Source organism: Aegilops tauschii, chromosome 3 (assembly GCF_002575655.3).
Source record: "Aegilops tauschii subsp. strangulata cultivar AL8/78 chromosome 3, Aet v6.0, whole genome shotgun sequence".
NCBI lineage: Eukaryota > Viridiplantae > Streptophyta > Magnoliopsida > Poales > Poaceae > Aegilops > Aegilops tauschii.
The window spans coordinates 194,211,898-194,233,865 of NC_053037.3; positions in this window are offsets into that span (position 1 = coordinate 194,211,898).

Genomic DNA, 21,968 nt, shown 5'->3' on the forward strand with positions numbered 1-21,968 from the left:
ACTTAAACCATTTAACAAGCAATTGATCTACTGATCACATTCATATTATCCTCAATATATAGTGATGTTAGGGGGGGGCAGGGCCCTTGCTGCCCCCTGTCTTCGCCACTGTGCACGCGTCTGAGAGATGAAGCGGAAGGCATGGATGATGAGAGAGGGACCTTGGATATATAATTAATGTGGGTGTATTAGCTATGTAATCCTATATAGAGAGGTATAGATTGATCGATGTGTACGTGGGAAAGAGGGTGAGACCTCACTAGATATAGAGATTGATCGGTTTGTGTGGAAAACTGGAAAATACCTAGCTATATACACACACACACATAGAGGAACATCGATCATTGTGCTTGCACGTGAGAGATAAAGAATGCCCGAAATGATGAAGAGGGGGAGGTGTGTGTGTGTGTGTGTGCATGGATGGGAGACCGACCTGAAGAAAAAGATTGCATGTGTGCGATGGATAATGCCAACTGGTAGTGTGTGTGCATGCATGCACGAGAGAAAGTTAGTGGTACAATTATAAAGAGAAGATGACTGTGTGGGTGTAAAAGACTAGGTGAGGTCATAATCAATGTAAAGTTGAATTTAAATATTTGAATAAGAGATCATGATGTTTGAAACCCATGCATGCATGAATATAACTGAGATATACGCGGTGTGGTTTGGAAACGAGCATGCTATACTGTATACACATTAAACAAGGTCAGACTGATTTGAATTTGAGATACCGATGGCAGACATCATTTGACCACATTGCATCCGTGCATGGACACAATATTCTAATTGGAGATGATGGGTGGCTTTCGCATCACATATCTATATCTATATCTATACCCCTATATAGTGTGCGAATAACTTTGAAAGATGGTCGTTGGATGAAGCCAATCCGACAGTGCAAAGATGGCAAATCCGAGCACTACTGGCCGTTGGATATCATCTACATTCCACCAGATTTTGCCACATGTACAATCTAGAAGACTCCATAGTTGAACTTAAGCATAATGCACAAACCTCAAAACACAAAGCACTACGCCTTTGTTCTAGAATCTTCCGTATCATAATTGCCCAATTTTTTTCTACATGAATTGCCATTATTTGTTTTTGCTTTATGCTTTAACGCACACTTCCATGAATATTAAAATTGATTAGCTTTTTAATTGAAACTAAATGATTTTGAATGAGATGAACTATAAGAATTAAACGAACATCTACATCATGCATATACGACTCAAAGCTTACATGCTATATATAATGTGGTATTTATTCATAATTTGGTTGCCAAATCTCATGCGTGCAATGCACGTATACCCTACTAGTCTAAATGGTGTTTGTGTGTGTGTGTTGTGCGTGTTAAACACATTGTACGTAGTATCATACATGGTTTAGATTTCGAAGATCTAGAGCATACATGTACTATGAGTTGAATTCAACATAAAATGGATACGTATATTTGAATTTGAGATCGTATGTACATGTAGTTCATATCTATATAGGAATTTACTACTCCTATATTCATGTCATGTGTTGTGAACATAATATTTAGATGGTTGTATAACTAACCTGAGTACAATCCCATTCAAATAGGAAAAATGTACTCAAATTTAGTCCATATGCTAGACAACATGAATTGTTTTTTTTATTGTTGTGGGAAGTGCAAATTGATTTGGTACTGTACACGTTATGTTTGTTGTCCCAATTTTTTTAGTTTTGTTGTTGTTGTTGTATGTGAATGCATTTCTAGTAATATAGTAAAACGGGACATGGCTCTCTCTAGTGATGAGGTGCGAATTGTCTTTTTTTGTACGCGTTAAGCTTGTTCTCCTAAAATTTCAAGCCGCACCTTGTTATGCCGAAATTTCAAGCTAGCATCTCTGTCTATCGTGCTGCGAAACTCCCGCCTCTTCAACCCGCACCTTGTTACCCCAAAATATTTAGGATATATCTTTGTCTTGTTGTGCTCTGAAAACACCCTCCATCTCAACCCGCGCCTTGCTATCCCAAAATTACAACTCGCACGAAAACTCCCACCTCCTGCGAAATCCCGATACGCAAAATGCTCGTGATACCCCTGAACCGAAAGAACCGCCTATCTCAAATCGGTGGGGGTACTGTCGTAACTTACCCCACATTTCAGACAAGCGCGTCCCAAAGCCATGGTTCCCCCCTCCCATCCCATCCGCCCACCCATTCGTACACCGAGGCCACGAAAACCCGCGAAGCCCCACACCCTCCTCCGTCCGTCACCCAGCCGGAGCCTCTTCCCCGACGATGTCGTCCACAGCAACACCTCGAGATCCCTTATCCACCGCACCAGATGAGGATCCGTCGTCGATCTCGTCGTCCCGCCGGTTCAACCACCCCATCCTCCACCTTCAAGGAGCTGCCCCAACGTTCCCCTCGTCTTTCGCGCCACCTCCATTCCCACACCGCCGTCTTCACCTGCACCACCGGAAGATCAGGATCATCACCGTTTCCTCGGATGAAGCTGAGGCCTAATCGGCGCCACCAAAGAGGTTCTACACTAATCATCACATTTTCTTCTTGATTCGATCTCACGGTGCTGCCGGTGCTCGGTCCGGAGCCGACATGGCGCGGCTTCATCCACGGGGGCATCACCGGCCACATCCTCCACGACGTTGCTCCCACGACGGAGACGTCCACATCAGTAGGAGCTGCTGCTGCTTTGGCTCTCGCTCGCGCTGCCGCTCCGCTCTTGCTCTCGGTCCCCTACCTGGTCTGCTCTTGCTCTTGCTCTCGCTGCTGCTCTCGCTCTTGCTCTTGCTTGCGCTGCTGCTCCCGCTCTTGCCCTTTCTTGCGCTGCTGCTCTACTCTTGCGCGCGCTGCTGTTGCACGAGCAGCAGATGTTGCTCTCTCTCGAGCCCCTGCAACTACTACCCGAGATGCTGCGACACGACCTGCTGCCCCGGCTCTCGCACGTGTTGCTGCTACGGGCGCTGCTATTGCTTTTCTCCTACTAGTGCGTGCAATTTCGATAGTAAAATTCAGTTTCGACAGTAAAATTCGGTTTCGACAGTTAAATTCAGTTTCGACAGTTAAGTTCAGAGATGACCGGCTGATGTATTTTACATCTAGCACTTTGTGGTTATGTATTTTACGTCATCTATTGGAGATGCTATTAGAATTCCACTCAGGTTAACGTTGTCTCTCTTGTCCTGCTTCAGGCTCGTCGTCGTACAACTCACCGGAGCTGCGCCAACGACGAAACACTCCATCACAGTGGAGCAGTACCCCGGGCTCCATCTCGAGACGCCTAAGATCTTCTCCCCCTCTTCCGATAGCCAAATCAGTCGGAGCATCCTCACCGACCAACCCAATCACGTTGAGATCGACATGGCTTCGCCAAAGAGGTTGTACACTTGTTGCATCTCTTTTTTACTCTACATGTTATATATATTGTCCACTGAGCACACGTAGTAACATGATATACGATTAGTTTCTCCTACTATATGACAAGCAGTGAGGTACCAGACAACTTAGCTATCCGTGATCGACTCTCTTGAACGCCATCATTATTTATCTCTGCACGTTTGAGCTGTGCATTTGTAGATGGGGCTGGGTTTGAGCTACTAGGGCAGTGGCCTGGGTCCAAAGTAGAAGTAGCAGAAAAAACATTTTTTGAGTGTAGGCATTTCCCTGCTCAAGCCTGCCTACTAGAATCGCCAGTGCTTGAAAGAAAAAGTGAAGGAAAAACATAGGAATTGGAAAGTTTCCTATGGTAGTACTATTCATGCATTTGGTTCAAAGGAATGGAGCAAAGGAAAACTGTAGGATTTGTTCCTTTAGTGTCTCCTTGAAAGAAAAACAGTAGGAATTTTTATCCACTTGTCCTCCTTTTCAAATTCCTATTCATGAAGCACAAGACTAAAAGATAGTAGCATAATATCATTATAACCGTACATTTTCTTGTGGTTTGACTTAATCTCACCATGCTTCTTTGCATCCTGTTATCTTCCAATTCTTGCGAACCAAACACCCAGATTGGCAGAAATCCTGTGTTTTTAAATTCTCTGTTTTGCACGTGCATTCCTATCCTATTCCTGTGTATCTCCTATCCCTGCATTGTTAGAATCCTCAAATTCAAACAAGCCCTTACACAATTACTTCTATTACAGATACGTGTCAAAGAAAACCTTGTGTGGTTTGCCCCGCTCCAGCTGCGCTGTGTTCCACCCCAGCTCAGCTGCTCCAACGACGAAAGGGTTCACCAGAGTAGGGATCCGCCCTCCAGACTGTCTTTCGCCGCCTCAGATCTTCTTCCCCGCCGCCAGCAGCCACGACAACTGCATTACCATCATCAACTGTGCAGATGACCTTGAGGACTACACGGGTCCGCAAGAGAGGTCGCACTCTTTCGTGTCTGCTTACGTTATGCATCGCTTAATGTGATGACATGCTACTTTATCATCCTGTTCACCTATTAGACTCTGAGTCAGGTCCAAACTAATGCTCAAACTTGAGTTTTTAAATGGTTGTGGGGTACATATTGGGTCAGCAATCAATACTATCTGTCTACTATCTAGTTAATCTCAGGTGTCTGCTATGAGTTTCATGTTGGGTGGAAACAAACATTAAAGGAGCCATTATCTGTATATTTTAACTAAAGCTATTATGTGCCTGCTATCATTGATTTTGGGTCTACCCACAGTTTGCAACCATCACTCTGGATTTGTGCACGCACTCCTTACATAATCTCACTATGTTTTGTTCCTATGCATGTCAGTTATTGTACACAATGGAACTGAACATGTAGAGCAAAAGAGACGAGCCTTGTGTGGCAATAAAATTTCATGCAGACGTCGCTCCATGGTGGGCGCAAAGGCAGCCCCCCTCCACCCATTTCGGATTGTAATCAAGAGGAAGATAACTGTTCCGAGGGGGATTCAGAAGGAGAAGACCACTCCAATTTAACCCCTGAGGTCTTTGCTCTAACTTGGCATGCTGATGTTTGTAATATCATGCATATGGTGCCTTACATTGCTTACTTTATACATCAAATATGACATCTGCTTAGTTTAGACATGCTTTGTGTGAATGCCATCTGTTTAGTTTCTTTATCGTATATGTGAATCATGCAATGCCATCTTGTTTAGCCAGGCATCATATATGTGAATTCTGCAGTGCCACCCTGGTTAGCCAGTCATCTTATATGTGAATTATATCATGCCATCATTTTTTTATTACGTATTGAATTTGTCAACAATCTTAGTACATGCAATTACTCTTCCTGTGCATCAGCCATTATACACGGTCATGGAAAAATCTGGAGTGGAAACAAGGTCTTCAGAGCAGACAATGCTATCTGACGAAGCGCATGTCTTGCTGGTTACGGATAGCTCCTCAGAGGAGGATTCAGAGACAGTTGACCAGTCCTATTTCCCCCCTGTGGTGCATGCTCTAACTTGGCAGGGTTATATTGCTCATATCGTGCATATGGTGTCTTGCATTGGCATGTCTTTTGCTTTAGACATGCTTTGTGTGAATGCCACCTGTTTAGTGTCTAATTACCATGTATGTGAATTTTGCAATGCCATCTTGTTGCAAGACATTATATATGTGAATTATGCAATGCTATCTTGTTACAAGGCATTATGTATGTGAATTATGCAATGCCATGCTGTTTAGCTAAGCGTCATATATGTGAATTATATCATGCCGTCCTTTTTTGTATTACTCATTGCATTTGTCGACAATGTTTGTATATTCAACTGCTCTTCCCGTGCATCAGCCATTTGAATTGGTGATGGAGAAATTTGGAGTGAAAACAAGGTCTTCAGAGCAGACAATTCTACCTACTGAAGCAGATATCTTGCTGGTTACAGATAGCTCCTCAGAGGAGGATTCAGAGGCAGATGACCAGTCCTATTATCCCCCTGAGGTGTATGCTCAAACTTGGCAGCATTATATTACTCATATCATGCTTATGTTGTCTTGCAATGCTTAGTTTTTACATCATATACACAATATTGAATTCCATCTCCTTAGTTGACACATCATATATGCGATTGCCCTCTGCTCACTTGCTTAGTATAAAAATCATATATTTGAATTATATCATGCCATGATGTTTACATAGACAACATGTATCTGAATTATGGCATGCCAACCCATTTTCTAAAGACATAATATAGTTATATCATCTCATCCTGTTTACATAGTCATCATATTTTGAAGTATGTCATTCTATCCTGTTTAGTTAGCCATAATATGTGAAATTGTGTCATGCTATCCTGTTTAATTAGCCATCATATATGTGAAATTATGTCATGCTATTCTGTTAGGTTAGACAACATAAATGTGAATTATTCCATGCCCTGTTTTCTTCCCTACTATCCATTGCACATGTCTATCTTACTATTTCTGTACATTCAATTACTTTTCTTGTTTATCAGCCATTTGAATTGGAGGGGGTGATGGCAGTATCTGTTGGAGTAAAAACACGATCTTCAGAAAAGATCGTGCTACCTGCCGATGCAGATAGAACCACGGTTGTACTGGCCCAAGAACCAACCCCACCACATAACCCAGACTCACATAGATTGTAGCCCTACCCAGTTGGACAAAAGAACCAGCTACACCCCTTCTGACCCCAACCCTAGTAGATAGTGACCCAGTTCCAGTTGACACGGCACCGTCTCCACCATCGAGCACCCAAACACAAGCAGTTAGTAAGTCAACTGCAGTGCCCAAAGCACGAGGACCACCACTCTGAACCCCAAGTCAACGCTTAAAGCAGAAGAAGAATTGTTCTCAGGTCAGGTTCCGTAGCTATGGTTCATACTTTGCTATTGCATCACTGTATTTACTCATACCAACTAATTTCAAATTTGAAGGATGTAACTGAAACTCCAATGGCGCAACAGGTATGTCTTAAACCTGTTTCTTTAACGTGTTTGCTGTTGTAACTTGCTCTATGTTGATTTTAGTTTCAATTGAATAAACAGTTATGTTCTCACGCCATGCACATTACAAGTGTTGTTATTGCTGTGTAGTTTCCCACACTTATATTCTGTCTATGCTGCTTTGTCTTAAATAGATATGATTTGAACTGTCTCTATCTTGATTTGGCAACATAAACTGGAATGATATAGACCATATAGTGACCATACTACATAGATATATGTTTGTTTCCTGCTGTTATCCTGTCCACCTTACTACTGAACTGGTTTACCAAAATGAGTTTTCATATACAACATTGTAAATTTGTGATGTGTCTGTTTGTTTCTCTTTTAGAATGCAGATAAAATATTGGGGAAGAGTACCCCGTTATGCAATGGTAAAGGAAGTAATGCAGATAAGGTTCAAGATAGTGAGATATCCCTGTTGGTCTCCTAGAAAGCTGATAAAAACTATACTGAAGACAATGAGACAACCCCAAAGTCCTGTCTTGATGTAGTGTTCGAGTTACTGGCCACTACTGCTGGCAGCAGCTCTTCGAACTCGCTGCCTGAATCAGTTCAGCTTCTTGAGTCTCAACTTCAAGTTGAAAGACATCGATCAGATGTTATGCGACAGGAAGCCGAAGGACTGAGGAAGTCCTTGCAGAATTCGGATGCATACTTTTTGGTGCAACAGTAAGCGCTGGAGGATTTAAGTGCCAAACAAGAGAAAGTTAATAAGCTTGCGAAGCATCTTGCCAGCATTATGGGTACCCAGGATATTGTTTCTTGAGCTCTTCTGAAGTGGTTTCAGTTCTAGGCTTGTTTTGCTGCGGCGTTTATTTGCACTGGTCGCCAACTTTGACAACCAGTGTATGTGATATGCTGCTTTGTTCCCTATATTTGCATTGGTGGCGAACTTTGATGCCCAGTGGATGTAATATGTGTAATAGCCGTGATAGCCTAGCGTAAGTTGCTTGCTTATTTATTTCCTTGTTGTCTTGTTTATTTGTTTGCTTGTAGTCAGTGCAGTTCTTTTTCCGCGGTTTGCTAGTGGCCGCAATAACCTATTTTTGAAAACTAGACCACAATAACCATGGGCTACATATTTACTGCAGTGAGCCTGGGCCTCCTACGAGCCATAGAAACAATGGTCCTTCTACGGGCCGTAGAAACAATGGGCCTTCTACGGGCCGTATAATTGATTGGCCAAACATGGGCCAATAACGGACCGCATTATGGGCCGTAAATGGGCTAGAGTTGGAACCATACATTCATGGGCTGACCATAACAGGTCGTCGTTAATAGGCCGTATTTGATTACGCTATGAAAATGGCCCAATGTATTAACGGGCAACAAAAGGGCCGACTGTAACCACGGGCTGAATTTGGCCCACAAGCAGAAAAGGCCAGTAACGGGCCATAAGTAACCGAATGCTGGAAATGAGCCCAAGAATAAATGGGCCCTTAGAAGGCCGAAAGATAGCACGGGCAGGAAACGGCCCAATGGAATAATGGGCCATTAATGGGTATAAGCGATACACTGTTCATTACGGGCCAGTTTCACCACGGGCCGTTAATGGGCCAAGAGTTACAAAGGGCCTCATATGGGCCCAAAGACGTCATGGGCCATACATGGTCCGGAAGTTACAACGGGCTGGAATCATATTGGGTGGCCCAGATGACGCTACTGGGCCTAATTCGGATAGGCCGTAACGGGCCCCGAGTTAGCGAGCTATAAATGAGCTATATGCAAACAGGCCGTTAACAGGCTTTCTGTGGGCCGGCCCGCTACCTTTTGACCAAGTCAAATGGGCCGGCCTTTTCATAGGAATGGGCCTCTGTTGGGCTGTGCCATGTGTCGAAGTATCATAGGCGCCTTCTGTCCAATGAGTGGATGACATCTGTCCCAACGGTGAGCCGACACGTGTTCCTCCAGCCAATGATGATTTTACACGTGGAAAATCCCCATTGGTCATGGCTGTTAATGGGTTATCAGATCCAAACCGGAACTCGATAGCTTAACGGCGACCCGTTATGGTGGATGCCACGTGTCGATCACCCTTGATGAAAGCACTTCCATGACGCGCCATTTATCGTCATGGAAGTGGACACTTCCGTGATGATAATTTTGGTATTGTCATGGAACACTTCTACGACAACACAGGTATGACTATCTTGATTCAGTCTTAAAATCGTCATGGATGTACATGCATGACAGAAAACGTGACCTACTGTGACAAACACGTATAATCACGGAAGTGTATATTTTTTGTAGTGAAGAAAATAGAAAAATAATTATTGGGTTGTCTCCCAACAAGCTCTTTCTTTATAGCCATTAAGACAGGCTTGAGATTTTATTGATGCTCACATGGAAGATGATAATTTAAACACAAAGAGAGCATCATAAAACATGTGACAAACACATTTAAGTCTAACATACTTCCCATTCATAGGAATTTTATAAGCAAGCAAATTATCATGACAAGAAATGTCTAGCATACGCAAAGGAGAGGAATAAAACATTGACAATCTCAACATAACGAGAGGTAATTTAGTAACATGAAAATTTCTACACCCATATTTTCCACTATCATAATAATTACATGTAGGATCATAATCAAATTCAACAATATATCTATCATATAAGATTTTATCTTCATGATCCACATGCATAAAAGTCTTATAATCTTCCAAGGTAGTGGGATTAACATCAACTAAAGTCATGACCTCTCCAAACACACATTTATCAAAAATTTCATAAGATTGAACACTCTCCAAATATGTGGGATTATTTTTACCAAAAGTTGACTCTCTTCCAAACCCACTTCCAATATTACTGCAAACATTATTGGGTCTTTTACATCTATGTCCCTAACTCGAACCCACTACTCATATTTATCCCTAATTCTGAAGGATGTTCAAATTTTGCCCCTCTGCCGTCAAGTCACCTTATAGAAATGCCCTTCTATGCCGTTCTCGTTTGGTCAAAGGGCTTTGACCGTCTGGTGAACAGTAAGTCGGTGAATAGTAAATTAAAAAAATAACGTCTGAAATTTTGTGGGATCGAAGATACTCAGATGCGCAAGGTGCACACAAATTTTCATGGTGTTTGGACATTCCAGGAGCTCATGAGAAAGGAAAGAATTTAATTCATGTGCCCGTGAACAGTAAATTCGAAAAAATAGCAAAAATCCTGAAATTTTACGGGTTCGAAGATGCTCGGGTGTGCAAGGTGCATGCAATTTTTTGTGATCAAATGACATGCAAGGAGCTTTAGCAAAAAAGAAAAATAATGCAATTTTTGAAAGTTTTTTTCGAGCCCAATTTTTCCCCACAAGCTCGTACAATTTCCAAACACCACAAAAATTTGCATGCACCTTGCACACCCGAGCATCTTCGTACCCGTAATTTTTTAGATTTTTTGCTATTTTGTTTTGAATTTACTGTTCACATGCACACAGATTAAATTCTTTCCTTTCTCACGAGCTCCTGGAATGCCCAAACACCACGAAAATTTGCACGCACCTTGCACACTCGAGTATCTTCGATCCCACAAAATTTCAGATTTTTTTGATTTTTATGCTCCTTTTTTGAATTTATTGTTAACCGAGTAACTGTTCACCAGACGGGCAAAGCCCTTTGACCGGACGATAGCGACACGGAAGGGCATTTCTATAAGGTGACTTCACGGCATAGGGGAAAATTTGAGGATTGTTCGGAATTAGTGCTAAATCTGAGTAGGTGGTTTGAGTTAGGGATATAAGTGCAAATGGCCCATAACTTTTATATGGTTTTGGTGCACTTCATATGATTTCCATATGATTTTCATGGACTAACATATTAACCTAGTGCCCAGTGCGACTTGTTGTTTTCTGCTTGTTTTTGGTTTTCCAGAAAATCCATACCAAACAAACTCCAAACGCGACCAAACTTTTTAGCGATTTTTTGGAACATAAGAGACCCCCGAAGCTTTGTGGGAGGACCAGAAGACCCACGAGGCGATGACAAGGCAACCCGGCGCGCCCAGGGGGTTGTCATGTGATGTTGCCTTGTGGGCCCCTTGTAACTCCTTTTTCGCGTGATTCTAACACTGAAAATTCTTATTAATAGAGAAACCACAGAAATAAACCTATAACTTCGACTCCGCCGCCGCAACCCTCAGTTCCAAAGAAACCCCATCTGGAGGCCTTTTTTGGCACCCTGCCGAAGGGGGAAATCATCACCGGAGGCCATCTTCATCATCCCAGCGGTCTCCATGACGACGATGGTGTAGTTCACCCTCGGGGCTGAAGGTATGTACTAGTAGCTATGTGTTTGATCTCTCTGTCTCTCGTGTTCTTGATTTGGCACGATCTTGATGTACCGCTAGCTTTGTTAATATAGTTGGATCATATGGTGTTCTTCCCTCTCTATCTTGTTGTGATGAATTGAGTCTTACTCTTTGAGGTTTCGTTATGTTGGATTGAATATTGGATTTGAGATCAATTTATGTATGTCTTGCATGTGGATACCCATGGTGACAATGGGGAATTCTATTGAGTCACTTCATGTATGTTTTGGTAATCAACTTGTGGATTCTCGAGGTGACATTGGGGTAATCTATGCATAGGGGCCGATACATGTTTTCGTCCAACGTTCTCCGATAGAAACTTTGGGGTGATTCTTTGTCGCACGTTGAGGGATTGTTATATGATTCAATTATGTTAGCACTTTTGAGAGATCAGACAAGTGAATGTATGAACCCTAGGTCTTGTTTTCAAGCATTGCAATACCGTTTGTGCTCCATTTTATCACTTGCCACCTTGCTAATTTTATATTTTCAGATTACAAAAACCTATATCTACTATCCATACTACACTTGTATCACCATCTCTTCGCTGAACTAGTACACTTATACAATTTACCATTGTATTTGGTGTGTTGGGGACACAAGAGATTTCTTGTATTTGATTTCAAGGTTGTTTAAGAGAGATCATCTTCATTCTACGCCTCCCAAGGATTGATAAACCTTAGGTCATCCACTTGAGGGAAATTTGATGCCATCCTACAAAACTCTGCGCTTGGAGGCCCAACACGAGTCTTCAAGAATAAGATGTGTAGTAGACATCCGTTGTGAGAGTGACAGAAGCTTAAACCCGACTAAGGGGATTGTTGCGCATGGGAGTAAAGGGGACTTTATACTTAATGCTATGGTTGGGTTTTACCTTAATGATCTTTAGTAGTTGTAGATGCTTGCTAGAGTTCCAATCATAAGTGCATGTGATCCAAGTATGGAAAGTATGTTAGCTCATGCCTCTCCCTCATTGCATATAATAAGTATCCATCGTGTTATATTCAATTGCCTATGGGCAATCTTTCTCATCGTTCTACACAAAGCTTTCTACTAAACAACTAACTTTTATTATCTTCCAAAGTACTCCTAGTTTTATTCTTGCAAAGTATTTCTAGTTTTATCCCCACAAATTAGTTTTATTACTTGTTCTAGGTAAAGCAACCGTCGGTGTGCATAGAGTTGTATCGGTGATTGATAGAACTTGAAGAGAATATAAATTCTACCTTTAGCTCCTTGTTGGGTTCGACACTCTTACTTATCAAAAGGCTACAAACGACCCCCTATACTTGTGGGTTATCATGCGCACAGGGGGTGGGCGCACCATGGGAGCTTGTGGCTCACAGGTGCACCCCCCTGGCGTGTGTTCAGTGCTAAAAATTCTTAAATATTCTGGAAAAACTCATTCTAAATTTTCAGGACATTTCGAGGACTTTCATTTTCGGGACATATTTTTATTGCACGGATAATTTAAAAAACAGAATAATCATGGCATTTTACTTTAATAAATTAATAATAACGGAGAGCAAACTATAAGTACAATAGGTTGTGCTTACTAAATTCTTCAATTACATGCCCCTCAAAAGAATCCATTATTAAGGTTGATTGAGTCTTATTAACAAACTATTTCCAAGTAACATGAAACCAAAGAACTTTCGTATAACACTAGGTTACCTCAATGGGGATATGCATTTCCCCAACAATGAGAGTTTGATATTTCTTTTAATAGCTAGAAGAGGAAATTTGAAACCTCCAATAGTAACTGTCATAATTCTCTTAATAGAGTTGATACTATTCACTGAACTCTGTTTCTTTGGAAAGTATACAGTATGATCATTACCATTGACATAAAAAGTGACCTTACTTTTGTTGCAATCAATAACAACCCCAGCAATATTAAAAAAGGGTCTACCAAGGATAATCGACATGTTGTCGTCCTCTGGTATATCAAGAATAACAAAGTCTATTAAGATAGTAAGATTAGCAATAACAATGGGAACGTCCACACAAATACCGATGGGTGTAGCAACTGATTTATAAAGAGAAAAGCATAACACTAACACCTACTCCTAAATCACATAAAGCGGTTTCAACATAGTTTCTTTTAATTGAGCAAGGTATAGTAGGTATTCATGGATCTCCTAATTTTCGAGGTACTTTTCCATCAAAAGAGTAGTTTGCAAGCATGGTGGAAATTTCAGCTTCTGGTATTTTCCTTTTATTGGTGACAATACCTTTCATATATTTAGAATACAGAGACATTTTCAAAATATCGGTAAAATGTGTTTGCAAATACAAAGGTCTAAGCATTTCAACGAATCCATCAAATGCCTCCTCATCTTTATAGCTAACGGCCTTATTAGGAAATGGCATTGGTTTTTGAACCCATTGTTCTCTTTCTTTACCGTGTTTCCTAGCAATGAAATCCTTTTTATCATATCTTTTATTTTTAGGAGGTGGGTTATCAAGATCAATTGTAGGTTCTATTTCTACATCATTATCAGATTCCTTATTAGCATCATGTTGAGGATTAACATGATCACCATTAGCATTATCATTATCACTAGGCAAATGTTCATTACCAGATTGTGTCTCAGCATCAGAAATAGAAACATCATTGGGATTCTCCTGGGGTTTGTCTACAACATGTTCACTAGAATCATGCAAAGTTCTATCCTTTTTCTTCATAGGTGAACCAGGTACATCATTATTAATTCTCTGAGAATACTGATCAATTCTTTTAGGATGACCTTCAGGATATAGAGGATCCTGAGTTATTTTACCTCTTCTAGTCACTACTCTAACAACACTATCATTCAATTTATTACTCATCTCATTAAGCAAATCATTTTATGACTTGGAGACTTGTTCTAATTGAGTATTAACCATAGATGCATGTTTGCATAAGCCTTTAACATCATTAGCAATTCTAAACATCAAATCACTCAAGCATTCAATCTTATAGAATTACGTTTCAATTGATTGCTTACATATCTATTAATATTTTGCTTCACAACAAAGTTATCAAATTCATCAAAGCACTGACTAGGAGATTTATTATATGGAATATCACCCTCATCAAATCTATAAATAGAATTTACCTCTACTACCTGTGACAGGATATCAAGTCCATGTATTTCGTGAAGAGGAGGTAAATTCTTAACATCTTCAGATTTAATGCCCTTTTCTTTCATTATTTTCTTTGCTTCTTGCATATCTTCTGGACCGAGGAATAGAATTCCTCTCTTTTTCAGAGTTGGCTCTGGTGGTGATTCAGGAAGTGTCCAATCATCGCCATTCCTCAATATATTATTTGATAGTTCTTCAGCCTGTTCAACAGTTCGTACCCTGAAAAGACAACCATCACAACTATCTAGGTAGTCCCTACAAGCATCAGTTAGTCCATTGTAAAAGATATCAAGGATTTCATTTTTATTAAGAGGATGATTAGGTAAAGCATTAAGTAATTAGAGAAGTCTCCCCCAAGCTTGAGGGAGATGCCCTTCCTCAAATTGCACAAAATTGTATATTTCCTGTAAGGCAGCTTTTTCCTATAAGCAGGAAAATATTTTTCAGAGAAGTAATATATCATATCCCGGGAACTATGCAAATAACCAGGACCAAGAGTATTAAACCATTCTTTAGCATCATGATGACCCACAAGTATAGGGGATCACAACAGTTTTTGAGGGTAGAGTATTTGACCCAAATTTTTTGATCGACACAAGGGGAGCCAAACAATATTTGCAAGTATTAGCATTTAAGTTGTCAATTCAACCACACCTGGAGAACTAAATATCTGCAGCAGAGTGATCAGTAGCACAATAATGTGATAGTTTGATAGCAGTGGTAATAGTAGCAATAGCAACGGTAGTAGTAAGAGTAGTAGTTCTATAGTGATTGTAACTAACAAAGATCAATATGCAAAAGTCGTAGGCACTGGATCAGTGATGGATAATTATGTTGGATGACAATCATCATGTAACAGTGATAACCTAGGGCGACACGGAACTAGCTCCAATTCATCAATGTAATGTTGGCATGTATTCTGTATATAGTCATACATGCTTATAATAAGAACTTGCATGACATCTTTTGTACTACCCTCCCATGGCAGCGGGGTCTATAAGGAAATCTAAGGGGTATTACATCCTTTTAATAGAGAACTGAAGCAAAGCATTAGCAGATAGTGAATACATGAACTCCTCAAGCTACGGTAATCACCAGAAAGAATCCCAATTACTGTCACCTTGGGGTATGTGGATCATAACACGTAATAGGTGCATACAACTTGCAAGGTCGGATCAAGAACTCAAATATATTCGTGAAAACATAAAAGGTTCAAATCTAAAATCATGGCACTCGGTCCCTAGTGACTTGCATTAAGCATAGCAAAGTCATAGCAACATCAATCTCAGAACACAGTGGATACTAGGGATCAAGACACATAACAAAACTAACTCGATTACATGATAAATCTCATCCAACCCATGATCGTCCAGCAAGGCTACAAATGAATTACTCACTCCCGGTGGTGAGCATCATGAAATTGGTGATGGAGGATGGTTGATGATGACGACATCGTCGAATCCCCCTCTGCGGAGCCCCAAATGGACTCCAGATCAGCCCCCCAATGAAGAATAGGAGGTGGCTCCGTATCATAAAACGTGATGATTCCTTCTCTCAGATTTTTTCCTGGACGAATAGGTACTTATGGAGTTGGAGTTAGGGTTGCGGGAGCCACCAGGGGCCCACAAGACTGCTAGGCGCCCCTTGGGCTTGTGGCGCCCTGGTGGCCCCCTCTGGCATTTCTCTTCGCCATTATTTTTTTAATATATTCTGAAAATATTCTCTGTAAATTTTTAACTCAACCCGAGAACTTTTATTTCTGCACGAAAACAACACCATGGCAATTCTGCTAAAAACTGCGTCAGTCCGGGTTAGTTCCATTCAAATCATGCAAATTAGAGTCCAAAACAAGAGCAAAAGTGTTTGGGAAAGTGGATATGTTAGGGACGTATCCACTCCCCAAGCTTAACGCATTGGTTGTCCTCAAGCAATTCAGTTGACAAACTGAAAGTGATAAACAAAAACTTTTACAAACTCTTTTTGTTCTTATTGTTGTGAATATGCTTAACAAATGTTCAAGTTTTCAACAAATATTATGAACTAACCATGTTCATGATAACATTTAGGTCTCACATTTACTCATACCAATGACATAAGCAACTAGTGAGCAATAATAAGATATCTCAGATGCCAACAATTTTCAAAACAATCATGATATAATATGACAACATTGTATCTCGCTAGCCCTTTGCGAGACCACAAAACATAAATGCAAAGCACCCTGAAGTTCAAGCAACGACTAAACATTCTTATTCATTATGACGCCCCCGATTCAATTGTACACTAATCATACACGCAAAGGTGTACGATCAAGATCAGGGACTCATGGGAAGATATCACAACATAACTCTAGACACAAATCAAAGTCATACAAGCTTCATATTACAAGCCAGAGGCCTCGAGGGCTCGAATAGATAAGCTCGAATACAAACGAGTCAGCGAAGCAACACTATCCGAGTACAGACATAAGTTAAACAAGGTTGCCTTAAGAAGGCTAGCACAAAAGCAACATGATCGAAAAGGCAAGGCCTCCTGCTTGGGAGCCTCCTAACTACTCCTGGTCGTCGGCGGCCTCCACGTAGTAGTAAGCACCCTCGTGGTAGTAGTAGTCGTCGTCGACGGTGGCGTCTGGCTCCTGGGCTCCACCATCTGGTTGCAGCATCTAAGAAGAATGGAAAGAGGTGGAAAAGGGGGGACAAAGCAACCATGAGTACTGATCCAAAGTACTCACAAGCAAGGATCTAAACTACATATGTATCGGTATCAAAGAAATGGGTAGTATCTGTGGACTAAACTGCAGAATGCCAGAATAGAGGGAAAGCCTAGCCTATCGAAGAATAGCATCTTCAAGCATCTTGCAGCATCAGAAGTATGTTGTAACATCGCCTAGAGATCACTTCCTCGACTCCCTGCGAGAAAACAATCCCGGAGCCATCATTTCCATTACATGCCTCAGCATCCAGTTCTAGTTGTATCAATCGGGATACAACTCCAAGCGTCCGTTACCGTGGACACGACTATTCGAATAGATAGAATACTTACCTGTAGGGGTGCACAAACTTACCCAACACGCTTAATCAATTCCGGTCGGAAACACCATCTGGTCATGACCGGCCTCGACCGATCAACACACCGCAGTCCTACCTAGGCTCATCAGAGAGGATAGCACGCCGGCCTACATCCTAAGCGCGCAGGGGTCTTGGGCCCATCGCCCTTTGCACTCCTGCATGTTGCGTACGCGGTCTGTGAGTAGACCTAGCTACCTCCTTAAAAAAGGCAGGTGCTTACGCAGTACAACCAGGTGCACGCCCCTCCAATGCTGACGTCCGTTGAGCTTTCGACTGATACATACGATGCAGAGTGCCCATACTTATTCCCGCGTGGTGGTCCGTGCGAAAAGGCCAGAGGCCTACTCAGATCAAATATCCAAACCGTTAGTGTCTTGGTAGTGCGTGGTAACGAGCAGAGACTCACGATCATGTGAGCCCATCGCCTCGTCTCGTGGACTTACGACAAGGGCTAAGAATGCTCGGCGTGCCACGTAATTATCCCTCGGGTACCCTCCAGGCCAACCCGACTTCACATCACAAGCGGGTACCCCTTGGGGCCGACTCGATGTCATCATGGCCTGTGGTAAGTCAAAGTAACCATGTGTCCGAAACAGCAAGGGGGAAACCTGAGGAATCACCCTCAATGGATTCCCACTCGATGTAACCGTCAAGGTGGACTTGGAGGAATCACCCTCGATGGTCCACACTTGAGGGGTTGCACGACAGAGTCGTTATCGGGGGTGCTGAAGGAGGAATCACCCTTGATGACCACGACCGAATAGCTACACTATAGGGTTGACATCAGAAGTGCTGACGAGGTATCACCCTCGACACTCGATAATAACTCTGCAGAGTCGTACAACTAAGGGGGGGGGGCGGGTGATGTGCGGTGTAACGCCCACGATGCGGCTATATCTCCCACGTGTCGAGGCACGACTTAGAGGCATAACCGCATTGTGGTTTTGTCGCAAGAAGGGTCATCTTCACACAATCCCATGTAATGAACAAGAATGGGATAAAGAGTTGGCTTACAATCACCACTTCACACAATACATAAATATAATCCATACATCATCCAAAATACACACATAGACCGACTACGGTCAAGATCCAAATGAAAATAAGATAACCCCAAATGCTAGATCCCCGATCGTCCCAACTGGGCTCCACTACTGATCATCAGGAAAAGACACATAGTAACGACCACGTTCCTCATCGAACTCCCACTTGAGATCGATCCCATCATCTGCACTGGCATCGTCGGCACCTGCAACTGTTTTGGTAGAATCTGTGAGTCACGAGGACTCAGCAATCTCACACCCGCGAGATCAAGACTATTTAAACTTATAGGAAAGGATGGTGTAATGAGGTGGAGCTGCAGCAGGCACTAAGCATATATGGTGGCTAACATACGCAAAAGAGAGCGAGAAGAGAAGCAACGGAACGGTCGTCATCTAGCAATGACCAAGAAGTGATCCTGAACTCCTACTTACGTCATGCATAACTCAAACCGTGTTCACTTCCCGGACTCCGCCGAGAAGAGACCATCACGGCTACACACGCAGTTGATGTATTTTAAATTGGGTCAAGTGACAAGTTCTCTACAACCGGACATTAACAAATTCCCATCTGCCTCATAACCGCGGGCACGGCTTTCGAAAGATAATACCCTGCAGGGGTGTCCCAACTTAGCCCATCATAAGCTCTCACGGTCAACGTAGGATAAACCTTCTCCCGGAAAGACCCGATCAGTCTCGGAATCCCGGTTTACAAGACATTTTGACAATGGTAAAACAAGACCAGCAAAGCCGCCCGATGTGCCGACAAATCCCGATAGGAGCTGCACATATCTCGTTCTCAGGGCAACACCGGATGAGACATCCTACGAGTAAAACCAGACCTCGAGTTTCCACGAGGGGGCCCTGCAGTCTACTCAGTTCGGACCAACACTCGAAGGAGCACTGGCCCGGGGGAGTTAAAATAAGATGACCCTTGAGTCTGCAGAACCCAAGGGGAAAGGGGATAGGTTGTAGCAAATGGTAAAACCAAGGTTGGGCCTTGCTGGAGGAGTTTTATTCAAAGCGAACTGTCAAGGGGGTCCCATAAATCACCCAACCGCGTAAGGAACGCAAAATCAAGGAACATAACACCGGTATGACGGAAACTAGGGCGGCAAGAGTGGAACAAAACACCAGGCATAAGGCCGAGCCTTCCACCCTTTACCAAGTATATAGATGCATTAATAAAATAAGAGATATTGTGATATCCCAACATAAACATAATCCAACATGGAGCAATCTTCGTCTTCACCTGCTGCTAGCAACGCTATAAGAGGGGCTGAGCAAAAGCGGTAACATAGCCAAGCAACGGTTTGCTAGGAAGGGTGACAACGGTTAGAGGTGGTTTCATGGCAATTTGGGAGGCATGATATAGCAAGTGGTAGGTGGCGCAGCATAGAAATAGAGCGAACAACTAGCAAGCAAAGATAGAAGTGATTTCGAGGGTACGGTCATCTTGCCTGAGATCCCGCAAGGAAGAAGAACGAGTCCATGAAGAAGACAAACGGATGTAGTCGAACGAATCCTCACAACTCCGGAACGAAACCGAAGCTAACGAGAGAAACAACCCGGAAAGAAACAAACAACAAGTAAACAACCACCACATACACATGGCATGATGCAAAAACAAATATGATGCATGTCCGGTTTAATGAGGCATGGCATGGCAAAGTGCAACAAACAACACTACAAATTAAGTGGAACTCAGTATGCAACGAGTTGCATATTGACGAAACACCACATCAATTATTTAGTTCTCTCTCGTTTATGTACCCAACAATGTTAAATGTTGTTAACCATGGCAAGAGGTGAAGCATAAGTAAACTACACATATTAGGCCATTTAAATGAGGCCGAAATGACAAACAACAATTCCGGAAAATCCCCATATGCATATTTTGGAATTGGTACTGTTCTGCCAAAACCATATTTTATTGTTGTTAAACAGTAAAACAAGGTGCACCATGTTAAACTAGGCATTTTTCTACCCCATTTACATATAAAGTTTATTAAAATCCGAGTTACGGTTATTTAGTTATGAATTAATCATTTTAACATATTATTCGAGCAAATTTAATCAAACAACATTTTAAACAATTTTAACATGGGTGAAGGTGGCATATTATTAAACTACACAAAATTCTAAGCATTTTACATATATAAATTATTTACAAAAGATGCACGGTTAATTAATTATTAATGCATGAACATGAGGGGTTTTTTCTGCAAAACTGTAAATCCTCAGATAATTACTAAAATCGCCGGAGGAGAAAAAAAAGAACTGGGCCGAATCTAACTGGCCCAACAGTGCAACAGGTTTGGGTGGCTGCTCACATCGGGCTCCCGGGCCGGAAGCGGAGAGGCGGCTGGGCCTTCCAGGAGCTAGGCGCGGCAGGGGAGGTCAACGCGCGCGGACATGCGGTCGTCCTCCTGCTCGAAGCAGAGGATGCAGGGGGCGATGACCACGGCCGGAATTGAGGACGGGGACGGCGAGGCGAGGTGGAACGGATCCAGGTGGAGGCGACCAGGAACAGGGCGCGGGCGCGGATCCGACGGAGACAAGCTTGAGGCGTCGGCCATGGGAGCTCCAAGGAGGGCGGTGGCTGTTGCTGTTTCCTAAAGAAGGAAAAGACAGAGAGAGGATTCAGAGAGGGAAAAGATGAAGGGAAGCAGAGAGAAGGCGAGCAGGAGAAGGACGGGAGGAGGAGGCACGACGACCTGGAGACGAAAAGGGCTCGAGCGTTGCCTCCCTGGCACGAGATGCAGAGGAGGTCAGCCAGCAGATGGGAGCGAGGGGAAATCCCCGGATCCAATGAGGGAAAGCGCCTGGACTGGCCTGAACGGGTCGGGGAAGTGCCGAACTTGCCCGAGATGGTGGTGGAGCAAGGACGGGGCGGCACTGGAAGCTCGCACGGGCGTCCATGGCGCGGGACGCGGGGCGGCGAAGGAGCAGGAGGCTGACGAGGTCCCGTACGGGCGGCTTCGCAGATCCATCGGGGATGAGCGGGTGACGGTGCTCCGGAGCTTTTCGGTGGCGGAGGAACGACGACGGGGCCGAGCAGAGGGAGCGTACAGGAGAGGCTGCAGAAGAAACTCCCCTTCGGGAGCGCGAGGAGAATTTCCTCTCCTTGGATCGTGTGCGCTAGGCACAGCAGGAGGGGGATCGAGCGCTGCTCCTGGTTGGATCGGTCGCAACTTCGAGGAGGGAAGGGGTGGCTGCTGATCTGGAGCGGGGGAGATCCTGAGGAAGAGGAGGATGGAGGGAGTGGCGGCGGCAGAGAAAGGATGGATGGGACAATCCTCCTAAAAACTAGGGTTGGACTAATATATATCTCACGGATTAGGTTAGGGGCTATTTGGTCCGTCCGATCATAATCGGGCGGTCGAGAATAAGTAGGCTAGAGCGTCCAATTGAGAAAACGGAGATGTTATGTAGATGTTTGGGGATGATCTGTATGCAACGGTGATGACTGAACGGTTCGGGTTCGGGACAGTTTCGGA